General features: G+C 40.1%; 1 protein-coding gene across 1 annotated transcript in view; it reads right to left on the bottom strand.

The window, feature by feature from the left end:
* cdh13 (cadherin 13, H-cadherin (heart)) overlaps positions 1–19,717 on the bottom strand; it is a 423,814-nt gene that overhangs the window by 142,035 nt on the left and 262,062 nt on the right. The window lies entirely within an intron of this gene.

Below are 19,717 nucleotides of genomic sequence, written 5' to 3'. Positions count from 1 at the left end.
ACACTAAACTAAGGAACGAATGGACTTTACCGTCACACGGGGAACAGACGGAGCTGGCAGGAAACACTATCAATGCAGTTACATGGGAGGAAGTAAAAGTGAATACAAATCACAGAAGACAATTAAATAGCAAAGTAAAAAAAAGTAAACTTAAAACAACACAAGGAAAACTCGGACATAAAAAGCAAACACTGATCATATTAAGGAAATAAATACATGAAAATAAACAGAAAAGATTTAAGTCAGCAGAATTTTAAAATCCAAACACTCAAAACTCAAAGACCGTGACAGTATTCTGGGATGTTGTTGTGCTAGTAAAACTGAATGTAACTCACCTAATCTACAATTAACATAACATCACCTACATGATGTCTGTTATCAGCTGAATTCGATATTTTATATTGTTAGGAATCCCAAAATGATATTAATCATGGGAGTAGATGGTTGAAAAGCAATATTTCAAGCTGCTCCTGCCGTGACAGCTGCTTAAAAAGTTACCCTTTGCTATTAATGTGTTTTCTTCCTCGTGTCAGCTCTAACAGCAGGGTGTACTTTATTTGGTAATGGGAAGAAAAATGGAAATCCTGCCCTCCACAGCTGAGCTAAAATAGGAGGCAATCCTCGACACACCCTCAGCCCTCAATCTCTGTCTCCTTTCGGTGATGAGATACACTCGCACCAATTCAGAGGGACACGCGCTCCATCCACACATGTGCGCGAGCAGCAGCAGAGATTTATGCATCCATGCAAACTCAATCAAATATAGAGCGTACACGGTTGTGTGTCTGAACGGAGTTTTCCATTTCTCCAGTGCAGGCAGACGTGTCTATTAACTCCACTCAATCCAGTCCTCTGTGTTGTTGTTGTCCTTGGTATGATTTCAACAGCACCTTGTTTCTTTTTATTTTTTGTGACGTGAAAGTATTCATTTAAATAATGGGATTGTAACATTTAGCAATATTACACTATAATAATTCTTAGTGACTCAAACAGTCTGGAGGATGACGTGATTATGTTTTCGGAGGTAAATGAAAACAGAAATTTATGAAGCTTTCTTTTTTGATATTGACAAACTCGGCTTTTGTGTGTTTCTTGGCAATAAATCCCTTCTGATTCTTATTTGACCCACAGATTTAATAAAACATTCCCATAAGTGCTAAATAACAGCATCGCGCTGCACGGCTCATGAGCATCGATCTCGTTTCATGCCTCTTCTTAATACCCGACACTACTTTGCCACACTGCATTAGCCAAACTACTCAAATAAGACACAAAAGAGCTAATGGAAAATATGCAAAGTCTACACTAAGTAAAAGTGGCTTAGGAGCAAATGTCTTTAGTCCAGTTGAAGGTAATGAAGGGCAAAGAGGTGTGACTTTTATCCATCTGGCATTTGCACTTCAAGGTGAACCTGCTAATGGTTAAGTAAACCGCTAATCCTCCCTCTGCAGTATAATTACACCCATCTCCCTCATTACCTGCACTCTGTTCCACTTCACCGTTTAGAATGAGCGCACACAAACACACATGATGGCCAACGTGAGCATGCACGGTTTTGCACACAGCCACACCAACCGGACGCGAATTAGAGCGTTGTAAACGTCGACTAAATTGGTTATCTTGAGCAGATATCGGTGAATTATGTTCTCATTCTCCTGAAGGTCTCTTGAACGCAGCACAGTCGTACTCCGTGTTTTATGTGATGTCAGAGGCAAGCTGACCTTCTCAGTGATTACTGTCTTCATCAGATACCATAATTCCTCTCACAAATGAGCATCATGTAACCAATACGCATTCATCAGTGCAGGATGCAACACAGCCATTAGCATCAATCAGCTGGTGATAAACATCTAGTATTCTGTAATAGGACAATGGGACTATGCTTACCTCTAACACTGATGCCTGTTAAATCATACGATACCATGTGGGCAGCGTCTGTGAAGAGTCATTGGCCTCTCTTATCAGCTTTATCCTCTAGCAGGAGCCGAGCTCAATCAATCCTAACTGCATTGGATAGCTACATGGATGTGACTGCACAGGACTGCCATTACTGCTATCACTTGAACCCATCTGCTTTGCTGCGGATGACAGCAGCTCAGACTGCATGTAGAAAGAAATCATAGAATTAAGATGGAGACTGCAGAGTGAGCGTAAACACTGTGTAATGCATTTCTATCAAGTTTCAGAATGATGATTGGCCCAGTCCACAAAAACAGAGAAGAAGAAGCAGCGGGGCTTTGAGGTAAAAGATTAACAATACACACACGAAACGAAGCGAAACCAGATACACATGTTGTGGATTGATTTCATCACACGGGCTCGTGAGACAATGTGCCGTTGCGTACAGCTAGCTGCTATATCTTTCTCAAACACCAAGGGAAATCAGCGGGGCCGCCAGATCTGTGCTCGCCACCAGGGAACTGACAGAGTCAAGAGTCAAGATGAAGCAAGAGAACATAGACGAGACGAGACAGGAGAATAAATGTGATTTTAGTACGAGTGTGAGCTGTGTATTACACTGCAATCACATGAACACAAGCGATAGGAATTATTATTTTTTAGTTATTTAATATGTCCGGTGGAGATTCGAGAACCAGAAAATGGATTTAGATTAATCACAGTCAAGTGACTGAAAAAGACCAAGAGCTGACCCTTTCTATTCTCAGGCCTGAATGAGATCAAAGAGTTCAAAGATAAATTGTGTTATCCAAAATCAATTTAACATATTCAGACGGAGAACGCGGTGAAGAGATGGCAGCACAGATAAGAGTGCACGAGAGTACAAAGCACGACTTCGATTTTAAAGCTGGATGTGAAAACTTTATCCACTCTGTGATGGATGCTTGTTAGAAATACTTCATAGGCACCGTCACATTATTGAAATCAGTTATATTCTTAGATAACTTCTTAATTTGAAAAAATAAAAAGATTTTTAGTAAATTTAGCAAATTAAAAGTGTTTACTGTGGTTCATTTGTCGTCTTTAAATGCCACCATGATGGTAACGATGCTGAAGGCGTAATATTAACGTCATTCGCAGTGGTCACAGTTGTTTTGTGGGTCACATGATGAATCTGACCGACTGCGCGATTATTAACAAGCTGAAACGAACAGAAAACTCTTTAATCTTGTGCATCTTCTTCTTTCCTGCTTCATTTTAAAGCCCACACCTTCCTCTTGTCATCCTCTCCCTGCCCTCACGTCTGCAGGTCCCAGCGCTCTTCATGCCAGCCCCGCCTACTCACTTGTCAAACAAATATATACACACACACTTTTGCCGTACTCCTCATTATTTACTTGTCTCTGTTCCCCTTGTGTGTTCATAACATTCTAGCTTTTTATTGTCTTGTTATTTTGTTTTACTGTGTTTTTCTGCACTGGACTGAGCTTCTGCATTTGACCTTTTGAACTGTCAGTGTGGACCCTCCTCTTTTTTTAACATTACTTTAACTCACATTTGTATCCACAGTCCTGTGAACAGCACTGTAGATACACTTGTGAGTATTTGCCTCCATCCTGATCTCTTAGTTGTTTTGCATATTTGTCATACTTGCTTTATTTTGTGGCATTCAGAGGTGTCCTGCTGCATGATGCAGCAGACAGCGTGATGGCTGGATACTGTCCTTCAGGTCTCCTGCAGACCTGGCCCGTCACACTACCATCACCCTGTTGGATTCTAATCAGAGCATTATCATTCCCAACGCATAACATATGACGATTTGTCACATTCGTCATGTTACGCGTTGGGTCGAGAACGTGTTGCTTCTAAAATGATGGGTGTTTGGTTTTTTTTAATGAAATTCTCTCTTAGTTTTGAGTCAGATGTAACGGGACTGAAGCCTTCCAAAAAGTTAAACTTCATCGGTGCACAGAACTAAATAATTTCCCCCAGGGATCAATAAAGTATTCTGATTCTGAATTCCCACTCAGCAGTGGTTTTCACCTTGGAACTCTCCCACAGATGTCTGGTGTTGTTGATCATGAACACTGACCTTGGCTGAGCTATGTGAGGCCTTTGGTGCTTGTTGTGGATGAGTCGTTGCTGCACTCTTGGAGTGTTTGTGGTCGGCCACACACTCCTGGGAACAGTCCTCGCTGTCTTCTCTATTTCTGGACAACAGCTCTCACTGCTGTTTGCTAAAGCCTGCTTTAGTTTCACAGTTTAGTTTAACTAAGTCAAAATGTCTGTGAGAGCAAAACGTCACTTTGGATGTACATTTGGTTCCAGGAGAAGAAGGCTTACAGTGTTCTGTTCTTATTTCTATTTTAAGTCAATAGTTTTGAAAGAGGTTCAGGCACACTGGTGAAACCGGTGGCAGCAGATCTGTCTGCTTGAACTCTTCAGGAATCTTCTTCACTATATCTACATATCGACCTTATTTGCTCTTCATGGTGTCATTTTTAAACCTGCCATTTGAATGAGATGAATGCAAATATCTTATTTTTGTCAGTTCACAACACGCTTACAAAGCATGTGGTGCAATAATCTGACTTATATTCAATACAATAACCATATTAGTGAGTGAAGACTTTGCTGTTGATGAAGATCGTATAATAAGTAATAAGGTGTAAAACTGATTATTGATTCGTGTTTGTGTTTCTTGTGAAAAAGTGTGTGCAACAGGCCTCCAGTGCACACGTTTTATTTTGTTTATGCTATTTGTATATGTACAGCACTTTGTGAACCCTGGTTTTCTGTTAAAGTGCTTCATAAATAAAGCTGCTATGGTACAATACTGTTGTGTTTCCTGCTGTTCTTCTTTAAACACACATTTGTTATATTTTGCTCTCTCATTAAGCTGATTTGTACAGCACGCTCTTATAAAGCACCATTAGCGCTGCACCACCTCCTTCCCAGCTCATTTATTCCACTGGACTTCACCTGCTTACTTACTGGCCTGGTTGCCTACGTGGCACACTGCCATCTGTCTTCACTGCAGTTGTTGTAGCCTCCTGTCAGAGATGGACACTTGCTAAACATATTTCTCACGTGCCATATCTACCACACAGATAACTGTCATGTTTGCTGTGTGCGGCTGGCAGAAAAGGAGCCTGAATGCAGACTCACGGAGGCAGAGAAACTCAAAACTAAGCTTGATTGCTGGAAGCTGGAATACAAAACTAAGCTGGAAATATACATTAAATGAAACGGCTAGACAAGCAGGTAAGACACGCAACGAGGGATGAGGGAGAAAACAAAAGGCTTAAATACACAAGGAAACACATGGGACACAGCTGGAGCTACTCTGAGACGACGTACCTTCAAAGTAAGAGAAGCAAACAGAACATGGCGTACACAGACAGGAGACTACCAAAGCAAAACAGGAAGTAACAGGAACACACACACAGACATCACTGGGGAAAATAGGCAACTAGACAAACATGAAGACAACGCAGGAAACACACAGGGCCAACTAAACACCAGGAATACTACGTATAGTTAAGGGAGCTAAAAATACCAAAACTAAATAATAGAAACACTAAATCAAAGAATATAGATGATCAAATCAGACCCAGGAACCCTAACAATAACAAACTGATGCAAAAACAGCTCCTTAATCATCCTAATTGAGCTTTTTGCTTCACTAAAGCATGAAGGAGGGAACAAGACCTCGTTTTTTAAGGTGGTCTTCAGCATTTTCATTATTGATTAATTTTTGAGATCGGGTTCGTTTTCACTCGTTTTCAGTCCGTGTATCTGCGCACTGTCAGAGTAATGTTTGTTTGTCACTTAACACTGACCTGTTATGACAGTCCTGGGTTTTCGACCCAGCACGTTGTGTTTCTTGGACTCCTCGGTGCTATCGATCATTAATTCTTCAGTCTGAGTCGTAGTTGTTGAGTTTTCAGCTCAGTGCTTCTGTTCCACTCACTGCTGTGTTAACAGTATTTTTCTTTGCAGCTTACCCTGCCCTCCCCTGTGTCTGCAGGCACTCCACGGCCCTCTTTCATAGGAGCTGTATTTCAGCCAGTGCTGTTGTGGATCTTGTCAAAATTGATGGAATTATAAATGCAGAATCGTCACATTTTAAAACACTATGCAACACCATGTGGAAAATATCTGATTGACAAGGAGTTTGTTCTTCATCATGTCAGTGATCTTCACAGAGTGTTAAAAAATCAAGAAGATCATAACAAATACTGACTTTGGAGCTCGTTACAAACTCGATTTTGCATAAATCACCGCAGCGATTTCCCATTTTCTGTAAAGTTATAAATGACCTTTTAAATTTGGTGTGTTCTCGCTTTAATCTTCATGAACACCCCAGAAAAGAAAATAGTTGCTTTAAAATCATTAATGAAAAGTCAAAAATGAAATCTAATGCCATCGAGTCAGTAAAAGGTTTCTGTGGTTCAAACTACTTTTCCTCTGCCAACCAATTCCTGGTTTTCAAATCCCGACCTCCCCGTGTGGGAAGCAATTTAAACTTGTTTACGGCTCTGAGTGTACAGGACAACGTTTCCCACTGTGTGGAGATCTATTTGAAACTTGATTTCAGTTTTAATATTTTTCTCATTTGCGACATAAATGTTGATAGGAATCAATATTTATAGCTGGGAAATGAAGCGACTGTTGTTTTCCAAAAGTTTGACAATTCAGTTGGTCAAAAACTTCTCAAAGTAAATGAATTCTGGAGCAATAAGAGCAGCAGCTGAAGCCGGAGATGTGCAAAGCTGTTGTGGAGCTGTGCTGCACGTAAACTAAACATGAGATAATGAGCCCCAAGCTGACAGCCGAGTAAATGGAGTGAAATACAGTCCAGCTGCCCTCTCCTGCCTCTTTTACAATGCAATTTCTCCATCCCATCTTTTCAGCCAGTATTGGCTCAGACTACAACTGGATCACTGGTTAAAGCCAAATTATAAACAATTCATTGGGGATACGAGTGCTGAGAAAAGAAGAACAAAGCACAAATATTCTGCATCATCTGGAAAGGACCATAGAATGTGTTTTCCAGTTACGTACAGTTTAGAGCAGCGGTCTCCAACCTTTTTTGCGCCACGGACCGGTTTACGCCCGAATATATTTTCACGGACCGGCCTGTAAGGTGTCGCGGATAAATACAACAAACTAAAACCAGTACCGGTACCGAAAAAAAGAAGATTTATTCATAACACACATGAAAAGACCCAGGAAAACCGAGTAAACGATAAAAACGATAACAAAATAACGCTGAAAACCGATAAAAACCCTGAAAACCACACATTTCACACCTGAGCCTCAACTCTCGCGGCCCGGTACCAAACGACTCACGGACCGGTACCGGTCCGAGGCCCGGCTGTTGGGGACCGCTGGGTTAGAGTGATTGACAGGCAGGCCGGGGCATTTATTCACCCCTCCCAGTCATACCGGGGGGACACAGACGCTAATAGGACTGAATAACTCTAAACTAATGAACAGAATATCCGTCCAAACAAGCTCAGTCTGCACAATGACAATCAACGCTTGGTAATGATATCTAATCTTAACTCAATAATTGAAAAAGTAAATGAAGTGTATGAAATTATTTACAAAGAAATACAAATGACTGAGAGAAACTTGGCATTAAGCTGCAATAGTGTCACTTATAAAACCCACTTATCATCAGTTTTTAATTTAAGTATTACATAATGTAGAAACAGTTATTAATAAACTATTTGTTTTCATGACAGAGAAATCATTTTACTTGTTTATAACGTTTTCTGGTAAACTTAGATGCCTCCCAGCATGTTCCCATAAATCAGCACCATTCATGGTCTCAGCATATAGACTGTTATTAGAAAATGGGACAGGGCGTAGCTACGGCCAGGAGATGCTCTGTCTGCATCACTTCTTTAATCATGAAAGATCATCTGGTCAGCAGCTGATAAGACAGATCTTAACAGACTTCAGTTAGTCCAGAATAAGGCGGCCAGATTAGTGTTGAGATGTTCACACTATACCAGTATCAATAAAATGATAACATAATAAACGTTTTGGGCTTACTGTCCAAGCTAAATTACACCCAGGCTTACTTTTATTAATAAAGAGAATAATACTGTTAAACACACCACGTTTGTTCTCTGCTCAGCTGCAGTATCCAGATGAAATACATAATTTTTAACAAAGCGCAATTTAGTAATTCCTCGAGCCAAAAGTAACTGAACTAAGTAACTGAGTTTAGTTAGAGCATCTTTTAAGTGGAATAAAATATTGCCTTATCCAATTAGAGAACTAGCTGCTATTCATAATTAAAAAAAAACCAAACATTTAAAAGCCTTTTTACTCAGTTTTTAATTATTGTAAATATTGTAAGTGGGCAAAGCTGTGAACTGTTTTTGATTCTTGGGTGTCGTGCCTCAATGATATTGATATTCGCGTGCTTACATTTTTACAACTGTAAAACCTCGCACAATTTTTGCATCTACTTTATTGTGTAATGTTTTATTAGATTACACTTGATGACTTGGGGCCCAGGAAGACTAGCAACCACTACTGTGGAAGCTAATGGGGTTAAATATACATAAATAAATAAACATGACAGACAAGATCCTGAGACGACCAAACTCAATCTAAAAAAGTTCAAATCAGTGACAAACGGCAGCCCTGGAGAACATCAGCATCCACTTTTTTCTGGCAGTGCAAACGAGGCTGTATAAGGACCAAAACATGACTACAAGCAACTCAAACTACATACAAATGATCCTCCTTTGATGCTGCAAAGGTTTTTCTTTGCAGCATCAAAGGAGGATCATTCGCTTCCCTGAAGGCCCAACCAGCGACTGTTGTTTTCTGTTGTCTTTTGATTAAACAACAGAGGTCAGGTTTTTGCTTCATAAAGTCATTTGTGTGCACTTTGGAGCTTAGTTTTGTTTTGTTTGGTCTATAGGCTCAGTCTGAAGTTTTGGATCTGACTGTTAATCTGCCGTCGACCCAAAACAAACAGTACTTCTTGCTACTTCTTGTGGCTGCTTGGCTTTTGGGGAAGTTAATGCCTCTTCCATGTTATGACCTGAAGATGGGTCGCAGCAACTGTGATAAATGACAAAAATACCCTAATTTGTGCTGATATTATGTTAGAGGAAATCACTGGGTTGTTAATTTAGGTTGATTTGAGATGAGGCACAAATGGGAATCTTTGAAAGTAGTTAATGAAAGTTTTTTTGGTAAATCTAAATACACAGCAGGGGACGAATCTACTGAGGACATTTTTTAATGAAGATGCAGGTATGAATTAATAGATCTGAAGACACGAGTACTCGTGATGGAAGTGAACAACATATATAACATCAGACCACACGTTCATATTTTTGTGACTGAGTGATAATTACACACCACCTCCAAAACCACCAGTTTCAGGAGTTCAATCAAACTGTTTCCTAACAGGACGTCTACGTTCGACAGCAGAACTCACAATGTGTCGTAAACACTCTGGATCTTTGATTCTGCTCAAGTAAAATGTCCCACTTATTCCAACCTATCAGAAAGATTAAGTCCTCACACAGAACATGACATCGTGGTTTGGGAACAGCTGTGTGAAGGACCAAAAAGCTCTCCAGAGAGTGATCCGTACAGCAGAACGCTGCTGCAGGATTGCTCTCCCCCCGCTTCAGGACACCTACACCAGGAGATGCCGGACTAGAGCAGCGCAGATACTGAAGGACCCGTCCCATCCTGGCAACAAACTGTTCCAACTTCTGCAATCTGGTAGAAGGTTCCGCATCTTCCGGGCAAGGACAGAGAGACTCAAGAGGAGCTCCTATCCCCAAGCCATCCGGGCCCTAAACACACACACCCGCCCTCTCACATCATCTATAATTGACTGAGACAGGACTCTTCCAGACACTAAACCAAGGCACAATGTACATTTCAATTCCTTTAATTTTAAATATGTTTATATTGTCTATCCTGTAAAATAGTCAGATGTCTATTCATATTAATGTACAGAATTCACCTGCTTGCTGCTACTGCTGCACATTCACCCAGTGTATATACTATATGTGTATATATATATATATATATATATATATATATATATATATAAAATGTTCTTCCTCTACCCCCCCCCCCCCCCAATTTTTGCACATGTCGAGGAGCGTGTCAGGCTACATTTCACTGTGTGTTATACTTGTATAACTATGCATGTGACAAATAAAGAACCTTGAACCTTGAAGTCACAATTTTAAAGAGTATGAAGCTGAGGCTTCTAAGCTGCCATCAGCTCCTCCATCCAGTACGACTCGCTGAAAGTAAGGAATCAGTTACATTTTTTCTCAAAATGTTTCAAGTAGAGCTGGGCGATAGAACGATAACGATATGTATTGCGAAATAACTTTTTCTCGATAGAAAAATTAAACTATTGCGATGGACCTCACCACTCTTGTCCTCTTTAAAAAAAAAAAAAAAAGAACAGCCAATCCAAATTAAGTAGCGCAGAGCTGAACCAATCACAGCCGCAGCGTCACGTCACATGACTTGTTACATACAGCACAAGTGCCAAGCCGCACATGTGTATTTGTTTGGGAAGCAGCCAGCCGCCATGCTGCCCGGTAATGAAGGAAATGAGTGTGCCGACTAGAGAAACATCAACCGAGAGCGTGACCGAAGGTTACCGAAGAGAAAACAGATGATGGTTCCAATGCCGGAGAGACTGTCCAACGGAAGAGCCACAGAAGCTCCGCAGTGTGAAGGTATTTCTGCTATTTCAAGTCTGATAAAAACAGAGTAGCGTGCACTGTAAATGTGTAGAAAGCAAGTCTGGAAATCCAATAAAGCGGTGCAGCTCAGTCTCTGACTGGAAGCACTGATTCGTCATTCGGCTTTTGTCAGACTAACGTAACTGTTACAACTGTTTGAAAAGCTAAGCTATACAACAAGGAGAGATTGAGAATTTCCTTTTAGTTCTCAGTTTATTTGATATTGACAAAAGTTAGTCAGTTTTGTCTGTTCTTCTGTAAAACAAACTAAGATTTATTTTTAGAATTAATATTTTGTTTCTAAGTGGAATTGACAATTTAGTCTGTTTCGTTTGTTCTATTTTGAAACTTAAACGCTTTAGCGGCTGCCTTTTGTGTAGTTTGCAATATTTGCCTTCATTTATCTGAAAAAGTCTCATGTTCCTTAAGTACATCTACCCTGTTGAACTTATTATGGGAAATAAAGATTTAAATCAAAACAAGCTGCTGATTATTTCACATTTTACTTGTGAGCAACGGCACATTTAAATCTTACAAATATAGTTATTTGGCTGATATCGTGATAGATATCGTTATGGCCTGAAATATAATTACAGCTTTATTGCTTCACTTGGTTTGTCTATTTGTTTTGTATTTCACATTCTGTGTTTTACTATTTTTCATTAAAAAGTACATTATTATTATTATTATTTGTTATTGTTTCTACATCATTGAACAACTGCTGTTATTTATATCTCTTTACATTTATTTGACAGTGAATACTGATTGTTTCTCCACACAGTTCTTTTCTTTAGTGACTTCTTTCCACTCGGGCTGAATAAAGTGTCAAAGCCAAAACTAATATCATTTGCATTTTGTGTCTGAACCTCGCCTCCAGTGATGCCTCAAGTCACTCAAATTCTATTTCTTGAAGCTACACAATCACATTTATCCATTTTAACGGCACCCACTGTTTGCAGAGATAAAGCTTTTGGCAGTTTTGTGTCAGTCACACCACCTGAGTAGCAGGGTCTTTGAATTCAGGAAAAAAGAAACAAAAACACCTCATAAAAATACTGAACGATATTCAGACATCTTATAGGGTTAATAACAAATATACAACTTGATTTAGGGGACTTGTTTGTTTTCCTTTCTTAAGAAGATTAAATGATTTTGTCCCATCCACAACTTGTAGATATAAAGTATTTTTGGGGAGTTTAACGAGAGCTTTCTCAGTTAGAATAAAGTGGAGCTCACTACACTCCTCTTCCATTTGCATATATTTTGCTCGTCCCCTCGTCTCCTGCCAGCATAATGAATGCTACAGGTCCCATGAAGGAGTCAAATGTCAGGCCCTGAGGCTGGAAGACACTCCGCAGAGCATAATGACCAGCTGAACCATCTTCTTTCATGACCCCAAACAGAGCAGAGAGGAAGCGAGTGGAGAGAAAACTCAACTAAATGGGAGAGAAAGGAGAGGGAAAGAATTATAAATGTCAGACCGCGCGGTCAAGAACCTCATAGTAATGGAGAGAAAAAGAAAAAAGGATAAACAACTATTTTTTGAAGCACCACAAAGACATAAATATGTAAATGAGAAAAGAGAGTTATAAAGAAGGAAAGCAAATGGTAGAAAAAGGAGGACAAAACTGGTTAGAAGCAGGATGGAGGCTTGAAGGGAAGAGACAAGGAAGCTAAACACTGGTCAAGAAAAACAAATGTGGTCACTGAACAACGTGGACGGTTGAGGGTTAACCAAATGTGATATTTGAAGAATGCATCAGCTGTGTATAACGCACGTTTGCAACACTAATCAGGAAACTCACAACCTACGTCCATTGATTAATGGGGGATTTTAGCAGAAACACCACATGATCCCAATAATCATTAAAGAAAACGTAATTACCCCGTGGCTGTGATGCCACCAGACCTGTCCAAGTGCTTCATGCTTTTAATGTTCTGCCAAAGAATACGGTTTTAAAAACGAGTCATTAATCTGGGGATGCAAGCAAATAACAGAATATCGCTCTCCTTTTCTTAGGCTTAATTAATAACTGTGTGTTCAGCTGATCGCGTCTGCTGCTACTCAGCATGCCTGTACAGGCGAGATCTACAAGCCAAGGTTGACTCATAAGGTGAGGCCTCCATCTTAACTAGACTAAGGAATATGAACCGAAGGCTCAAGGCAACTTATTAAAATGCAAGACCCCGGAGAGCTGTTAGAATGAAAGATCATAACCTTTCACACAGGATTTTATGCAGGAAGTATGCCAACTATTAAGAGACCGATTACACAAAAGAGCTAGACAATGGCAGACCTGCAGAAAGTGGGTATTATTTCATGGAGCTTAGCAAAATTTGATATGGTACTGTGTTTCATTTTCACCCTCACACATGCTAAGCCACAACATTCGTCTTTTACTTATTCTTGGCGCTATCATCAGTGGACCAATCATCAGGCAGCGTACAAATTGAAGAAAATACCTGAGTAAATGATGTAGAACCATAACAGATAGATTCTTCTGGCTGTTGGAGCCCCTGAGTGGTTTCGTGAGTAGGAAAATTACATGACTCACAGCGTGGCCTTCAACCCATTTAACCCAAGCGAGTACAGCCTGGTTGAGACTATAAAGCAAGTCTGTGAGAAGGTTGTCATTCAGTAACTGTGTGCTTTGTGTATCTTTGTTTAAATTCAGGACTTGCCTGTAGAGTCGGACTTTATCAGACTTTAATTAGTTGGTAAGAATAAACACCTTCACTCTTCTAGTGTTTGTGTTTATTATGATAGTGAGTGTAAGAATTATCTACAGCGAGAAATCAGTTTACAAATACACTTTCTGTCTGGAAAAGTGAAACTATTGTTATGAAACGGCTGTGTGCAGGCAGGAAAAGGACCCAAAGTGCCGACTCCGGAGACAGACGTGAACTCAAAGTAACAAACTTCCAAAGTACAAACATTAACGCAGGCAGGAAAAACAAAACACACAGCATAAGTGAGGGTAGATAAGAGTAGATCGCGACACCAACAAACTGAAACACAGGGCTTGAATACACAGAGGGAGCAATCAGGGAATGGGCAACAGGAGGGAGACACAGCTGGGGCAAATCAGGCCTAACGAGACAAAGGAAGCAAAACCAGACGCATTTATATGAGACACGGACTTTCAAAGTAAAACAGGAAACATAACACAGACTGAACTTACAGACACAGACTTACAGGCAGGCACTACAACAGAGGGAACAGAGACGTGGGACCAGGGCAGACAGACACTGACTGGACACGGGGATATAGCAACTAAGGATAACACAGAGACATAAACCATAAGAAAGAACTCTAACAAAAAAACCAAAGAAATTATAAATAATATAATACACTCAAAAACCCTGGGTCACCCAAACATCCTAACAACTTTGTTTAAATCTCTCATGAGAATTTTGTTTAATCGCAAACCAAACAACAACAACAACAACAAATATGTTGCAAGTGGCTGAAATGAAACCAAGACAAAACAAAAATGTCAGCAAGAAGCAAAACTATAATTTCCCGCATGTTGTGTTCATGACTGAAATGCTTCCAGCACTAACTGGATCAGTTGTTTTTCAGGTCAGGATTTTGTTTTATTTTGTCATTCATTAGACCAGAGTTCTAATCAAATATCAGAGTGGTTACAGTGTATTCATATGATATAATAACAGGGAAAATTGCTGACAAAGTTGCTTTTTTATTATGTATAATGGGCAGATGTGCCTATAGATACATTACAACACGCAGTATAATGTTAACAATAATTGACTGTGTAGTCTTTTGGCTCCGGGGGCGAAAGCCTCCAATACAGTCTCGAAAATACCCAAATGAATCTGGAGGGAATATGTGATTCACAAATCCTCAATCTGCACCACTGAGGTTCCAGCTAATGACTTCAGTCACTATATCAAGACAAAAGATACTTCCCCTTTAAAAGGACACTTCAATTAATTACTGCCGGAAAATCCCCTTTAATTCTGTACCAGGGGCTCAGTGAATAAAACTGAAAACCTATTAGTGAGCATTCATCTGATCGCGCACAGGAAAAAGACGACTATCAGTGTGGAGCAGCTACTGTACAACAGAGCAGAGGGACAAGCAGGAGAGAGAGAGACTGGGTCAGAGGTAAAGGTATAAAAAGGTTGTTATTGGATGGTGGTTTACTGAATAAATCACGACTTCAGCCTTTAAGTAGGTCTGACGTGCACTTTACCTCGGCAATTTTTTTTAATGAAAGAAAATTGGAGAAAAAGAAATAAACTCTGAGGGGGAAACCAAGAAATCTCTACTTATTGACCGATTTAATGTCACTACTATTTGTGAGAACTTGAAATTTCCTCTTTTCCCTTCAGTCCATTCTCATTGGCAGGGTGTCAGATTCTGGTGTGACTCATTTATGCACAACATGTCCTTTGACCGCGGCTCGAAGCATTAGTGGTGGCATTAAGATCACGCCCATCTCATCCTTTTACTGCTTTAACTGCTGTTGTGGACGGGCACAATTTTACACTAATTAACAACAATTTTTAATGATAAAAGCAGCAAGTAAAAAACGGTTTTCTCTTCCTGTTCTTGAGTTACACCCTGCAGCGACACAATCAGTGACCTCAAAACAATCAAAACCTGATGATGCCCTTTGTGTGAAGTATTTTCCTCTGTGTTGTGTGCTCTTGGATCCATTTGTCATCCTCATTCTTTCCACTACTTACAGCAGTCGTTCCAGGATGAGAGTTACAGATTGCCGGTGCTCTGCTGTTATTTGTTTGTCCTTGACTGAGGATTATGATCATGACCGTACACGCAGCTTGCAACAGTGCAGGATGCTGGAGAACAGCATTCTAGTGACACAGGATGATATACTTGGCTGTTAGAAAGAGAATGCCTTCTACACTCTTGTCACAAACATGTTTGGTAGAGCCAGACACAAAGTCTATTTATTTCATCCAATTCACAATTAGGTGCAAAGGAGGTAGAAAAAGTGCCACATTTCAGCTACGGCCTCTTTCTTTCTTACATTTAAAGACAAAAACGTACACAAAGCACATTAAGGTTATCATTCATCTCTGAGAGTTTAATAAGTCTTTTCTACACATTCTTCTTCCTGCTTTGCCGTCTTTTATTATATACCACATAATAGCACATAACACCTATGTACCCAGAGTAATAATCAATGTAATGTAATGTCATTTATCTTGCATGTAATTTCAGGTCTTGTACTGAGATTTAAGATGAACGCAGGGTTACTGAGGGATATTAATTAGAAATACATCAGCCATAAAGCAGTTTTCCAGTAGTACTATATACTATACAAATATGAATTAAAACACAACTGTAGTATGTTTATTCTTTAACCTGCACCACAGACAAACCCAAGTATTAAACACATATCAAAATCACTCTACGGTAAGTACCGGTGGTACTTGTTATATAAATGGACAGTAAGAATACTTCGTTTTGTGTTTTTACTGGCTGGCAGCGTTCACTGAGCAATAACTGTTTCAGAAAGAAAGCTAAATATCTTAAAGAGCAATAAACACATAAGAACTATGACAGAGTTCACAGTTTTGTTTTCAGAGGGTTTGTGAGCACATACGAACCGGCAGACGAAACACTGACAGAAGATCAAAAATGTCTTCAGGGCATCAGGAAGGGCAGAAATGTCTCACACTGACCTTTAACTCACCAAAGACAAACTATATCGCTTTGATGGATGCCCCGATTCCTTTAAATTGAAGTTTTTCTCTCGACTACAGCGTGCTGCATCATACACACAAAAGAGTCATTTAAGCCTGCGGGACACGATTGAACCAACTTAAAACAACTATTTAGAGCAGCGCTCCCACAAAAGTTGGATTTGATATAAATTTGAAATCTGATTAATAAAGGTCTAAAATCGAGGCTCGTCAACAACACAATGAATTGATGACTGTAACACAAGTAATAGTTTTCATGTGTTGAAGAAGGAAATTCAGTCTCTTCAACATTACAAATATTTTCTTTATGAACTCCAAGGCCATTTTTTTAATGGTCCTCGTGCTTCTGACAGACAAAACCAGCAGTTTTGTTCTTGTTAAGAAGCCACAAAAGAATAGTTGGTCTGCTTTAGGGTGACAAAACAAAGCAGATAACATTTCTCTTTAAATGCGTTGAGAAAAATCACAGCAGGATGTTTAGCATGTTGAACTTTGAGGTAAATTAAGAGCAACAGCACATTTCCACGTCGCGCTCCACACCTGAGCTTCCACTGCTGGGTTAAACCAAACATAGCGCCGTCTTGTAAATGTAATCATGCTGAGCCATCAGACAGTAGGGTCAGCTTGGTGATCCCGTCCTCACTGCTTGTCACAGGCTCACAGGTACAGACGAGGTTTCCTTTGGCATCGGAGCAGCGACAGCTGGATTAATATGACTGGGACAGTTCAGTGCCTGCAGGGCTGTTTCTTAAGAAGATCCTCACATCACATTTAAATTCTGGGTTTTGAAAGAATATATTTTGACCCAAAGCGTTCTTTTTTCTAAACCTACTTAGATGTTTTTGGGGATGCTTGAATACAATGCAGCACGTGAAAGGTAAGTAAGAAAATAACTGACCCTTTCCCGGCTGACCGACCGTGGTCTCACAGTTATGGCGCTAACACTCCTGCTGCCTGGAACACGCTGCGATGGGAACACTGTGGATAAATCCGGGTAGAGATAAGATAGCACTGACAATGTAATGGACAGCATTACAGCATTTTTACTGTCTACACTTGAGCCATGTGAACCAAAACATCATCCAATGATATTTTATTGTAGAGGCAATAGAGGACTGCTGCCTGCAGTTAAATAGCCCACTATTGAAGAGTTGCAGGGATGAACAGATGAGCCAGAGAGGCTTGGGCTGATATTGATGGCTGATAGATGCTGCACAGTCAGAAAGACCACAGAGATTGAGGGTATTTGCTCCAACAAATGGGATTGCTCACATTTTCTACTGTAATCCACGAGTGAAACCAAGAGTGGAAGTCATTGTGTTTGACTGGACAACTGGACAGAACAGAAATTGTTCTCCACAGGAGAAAAGGATAAAGTGGTAGAGGACAAAAAGAGACAACTGTCAAGTAATCATATACAAAAAGCAACGATAGGCTTTTTATTCTAAAGCGTGCAGGCTAAAAATGCATAATTGTTGTTGTTTTTATTTGTGTTTTCCCCATAAACACATTACACAACGCCTCTTTTTTTACTTCGTTTATCTGCATCTCCTTAAAACTGCAAAGTTCTTCACAGGAAACCTTTCTGAGAAACCTGCAGAGATGCATTACCATTGCTGTACCACCAGCACCGAGCAGCACTGTCAGAGGCTGGTTCATTATTTAGTTGCCTCAAATTCAATCTGGTTATGTTTCACTTACGTATTCTGGTCAGTCTCGTGTATAATGGACAGCATTACAGCATTTTTACTGTCTACACTTGACAGTAAAAATGTCAATGTAAAAATAAAGTACACTTTCTTATCTCTTGTCTGTGATTTCAGGTTGTCAAGTTCTTATTGTCATGTCTGCGTCTCGTGTTTCCTGTTTTATTTTGAAGAGGTCTTGTGTTTCTGTGTTCATTGTGTTTCGTTTTACTCTTCCACTGTGACGTCGTTTTGTTCTTTTGTGTCAGCTGTTTCTCCCATGTGTTTCCACTTCCCCTGATCACCTCCTGTGTGCTTTTAGTCTGCGTGTGTTCATTCATTCCTTGTCCGAGCATCCGTTAACTCACCTTGTTTCCAAGATTATGAACTCGGGCTTCTACGTCTGTGTGCATCTCCATGTTCCAGGGTTTTGTTATGTTTAGCTCACCCAGTTTAGGTTATGATTTAGTTCTACCCTATGTTTTGTATTTCTGAGTCCAGCCTTTAATAAACGGCTAGTTTTTCAGTTAATATTGAGTTTTGATATTTTGCGCGTCTGCACTTGGGTCCACCTTCTTCACTCAGAGTCTGCCTCAGCAGTGACAAAGACATACTAGACTGAAAGAACCTTGCTCCACTGTTCCTATATGTGTCCTCCCATTTTATCACCAGTGGTCACAACACTAACTTCTTTAAAGGATAGTGTAAGGCAGGGTTAACATGTTTTTTTCCTTCCTTTTATCCTCCCTGGCTGTCTCCTTTCACTTATGAAAAGGAGAAAAATATATGGCACTGGAGGCTTTATCAGCGTTTATGTACACATGTTTGTTTTTTACCTTTCTGCTTTTTTCTATTTATATTAACATTTTGCATTTTTCTTCAGCAGAAAATCTAAACGACCTTTATAAAAGACTGAGGCTGAAAGATCTCCAGTGGCAGAGATAAGAGCCCATTTTGATAGTACAGATCCATATCGAAGAATTTCATCTCCAAAAGCCGGCTGTAAAATAGTGACTGTTCCATAAAAGCTGGCAACTCTACAAAACACAATAACCTGTTTTGTGAAATGTGGAGACCGAGGCCGCTCCCCTGCAACTCCCCCGTTTGGCTTCTGATGCAACCACAGGCAACACTAAAGTGCAGGTTTAATATAGGGGCAAGTCTCCAGCTGTGTTTGAGACAAAACGGGGCATTAACATATGGTCCTGTGAGGCCATTTAACCTACATATATATACTTAGTTTTCTCAGGGCAGCGAGCACATTGCCAGCTTAAAACAAAGCATAGGCAGACATCACAGCAAAGCAACAAGGGGAAAAAAGCCAAAACGTGCAGCTCCAGCCTGCTTGCTGAACTAAGCCTCTCCCACTAAGGATGCATGCACCTGCTTCATGCAGTTCAGTTGACAATCTGCTGACTTCTGGCTTCATGCAGCAGGTAAAGTCTGTTGTTGCAGAACAAAGCCCCATTTAAGATATTGCTTATATCTGATATGTATTCTTCACATTTTACTATTTGACTCAGCTGATGGGGACTGACGAGCTGAAATCGTCTCCCACCACAGACTCTGAGGAGGTGCAGCTGTTTTCTCTCAGACTTTATAGGTTGCTTTTATTGTGAAAAGCATGCCTACCTCAGATTTCAACTATAGCGTTCAAGAACAATTTACACAGACAATATT

Source organism: Aulonocara sp. 'chitande type north' Nkhata Bay, linkage group LG7 (assembly GCF_057382095.1).
Source record: "Aulonocara sp. 'chitande type north' Nkhata Bay isolate Kocher_YH1m ecotype deep benthic linkage group LG7, A_spYH_male_GT1.1, whole genome shotgun sequence".
Classification (NCBI taxonomy): Eukaryota; Metazoa; Chordata; class Actinopteri; order Cichliformes; family Cichlidae; genus Aulonocara; species Aulonocara sp. 'chitande type north' Nkhata Bay.
The sequence above is the reverse complement of the archived record's forward strand: the minus strand, read 5'-3'. Positions and strand labels throughout refer to the sequence as shown.